Below are 2,500 nucleotides of genomic sequence, written 5' to 3'. Positions count from 1 at the left end.
TTCAAAATTACCGTCCTGGTTCATAATTTGCCGCAATATAACAGAATAGTTATATTGCTATTGGCTGGTTTGAGATATAAGGTAAAGTATTATGTTTATTGTGATACAACGTAAAAGCTTGGTTAATGATTCAAATCAATGGCAGAAGAACTCATTAGTAAAATATATAAATTAGAACCAGATTCTCGCATACATAGAGAAGTTGCCTAATAATGTTGGGCAGCAAATACAGATTCGCATTTAATTAATACCTGTAGTCATCACATATAACAGAGACAATTTCCAAAAATTCATGCCCGCGCGGGTCCATACACTATATATATATATATATATATATATATATTATTACTGGCTAAGCTACAACCCTAGTTGGAAAAGCAGGATACTACTTAGCCCAAGGGCTCCAACAGGAAAAAATAGTCCAATGAAGAAAGGAAGTAAGGAATTAAATAAACTATAAAGGAATAGTGAACAATTAAAATAAAATATTTCAAGAACACTCACAACATTAGAATAAATATTTTATGCAAACTATAAAAATAAAACAATAGAGAAATAAGGCAGAGTTGTATGCCTGAGTGTACCCTCAAACAAGAGAAATCTACCCCCAGACAGTGGAAGACCGGGGTAGACTGGCTGACACTACCCAAGACTAGAGAACAATAGTTTGATTTCGGAGTCTCCTCCTCCTAGCATAGCTGCTTACCATAGTTAAAGTCTCTCTTCTACCCATAACACGTGGGAAGTAGATAATGAACAATTAGTGCGAAGAAGAATTGTTTGGTAATCTATGAGTAATCAGGTGTATGAGGACAGAGGATGACGTGGAAACAATAGACCAGAATATTCGGTGTATGTGTAAGGAAATGAAAAAGGAGCCGTAACTAGAGAGAGGTATTCCATATAGTACTGTCTGGCCAGCCAATGGATCCAATAACTCTCTAGTGGTAGTATCTCAACGGGTGGCTGGTGTCCTAGCCAAACTACTACCTACTGTATATGTGTGTGTATCTGATTAATTTATAATCCACTTTCATCAACGGGACTCTGCTTAGCAACAGGGAAAAACCAGAAAATGGTTAAAAGTATTAATATGCTTGTCCTTTAAAAGCTTAACCAAATTTGACAAGACCACCGTCCATCACCCTTACAAGCAGGAAACACAAAACAAACAATTTCTTACATACTCAATCACACTCACTCTATTCCTAAATATTAGCATAATTTCTATCCAACATTTTTTTCGCACCATTCTAGCCAGCAATGTTTCCGTTACCCTTTATTCCTTCTTGAACATTTTGACCCTTTCAACCTTTTCACAGAAAAGATAAGAAACATATTCTCTCAAAGTTACCACCTTTATCAAAATAGTAACACTCAATGTCCTAGTTTCACTTTGAAAGAGGTCAATTCTTTCAATATTAAATATAAGCCATTAAATAAAACAAAGACAAAAATAAAAAACATTCACACCGACTTCATGGTATATATTCTCTTTAACTCGTAAGAATAACGTCTATCGATGTCCCGATGCTAACAATGTGAATATTTCTTAAAAAAAAAAAAGAACTGAAGAACGCTGTACAATACTCTCATAATAATATACATAAAATTTACTCTATATATGTATATATATATAGATTAAAAGCAAATGAGACATATGACGAACAAATATTCTCATTTTAACATAAAGGCTCAGAAAAATTGGTTTCCCTAATTCAATCAAATAGTCATTTACGAATACACTAAAAGGCAATATGGTGAAAAAACAACATGACAATAACAGTCACTACTAATATCACTGCTTACGATTGCTTCATTAGCAAACCCCAAATCCTGGTCATCCTAATTAAAATGAAACATAAGAAAATTACGACAGACAATCGAACAGAAATGAAAACATATTTTCTCTTAACAAACTTAAATTTTCTGACTAAAATGAAAGAAAGAAAAAGAGTATGCACATAAGTACTGTACTTCCTAAAGGTTGAGATTAGAAGGTGAAGTATGTTGGCCGACGTCTAAGACCATCTCAAACGAGTTACTCTGCTGGAAAATGATCAGAAAAAACCTTGTTCATGACTTGGCATCTGCTACCATGTCTCAGGATAATACCAAGGTCACGTAATGACACACCAGTTGATTATCAAGGTTATGAGGTCATTTTGATCCAAGGTTGAAGGAGGAGTCATAAGGAAGAGAAGGAAAGCTTATTTATAAAAAAGATATAATAAAATGTAATGTCGTATACTAGTGAAATTAAATGCAAAGAACATGATAAAAGTAATCTAACATTTTAAAAGCTTGATGTATCTTTCCGTTAAACGCCAGCAACATCCAAGCTCAAAACAGAAATGAATGTTTATAAGAATTTAATTAAAAATCCTAAACAGTATTAAAAGAGCCGTAAAGATATGAAGCAATCAGTGTAACAAAAAATCTGTCAAAATCACAGAAAAAAGCAAACTTCAAGAAAATAAGGAGATTTATCAACTACGGT

At 33.4% G+C, this 2,500-nt stretch overlaps 1 protein-coding gene across 7 annotated transcripts in view; it reads right to left on the bottom strand.

The window, feature by feature from the left end:
• LOC137651484 (NAD kinase-like) overlaps window positions 1–2,500 on the bottom strand; it is a 548,585-nt gene that overhangs the window by 12,008 nt on the left and 534,077 nt on the right. The gene's annotated exons all lie outside the window — the stretch shown is intronic.

The sequence above is a fragment of the Palaemon carinicauda genome, chromosome 1 (genome assembly GCF_036898095.1).
Source record: "Palaemon carinicauda isolate YSFRI2023 chromosome 1, ASM3689809v2, whole genome shotgun sequence".
Lineage (NCBI taxonomy): Eukaryota > Metazoa > Arthropoda > Malacostraca > Decapoda > Palaemonidae > Palaemon > Palaemon carinicauda.
Note: the sequence above shows the minus strand (reverse complement) of the source record. Positions and strands in the feature narration are given on the sequence as shown.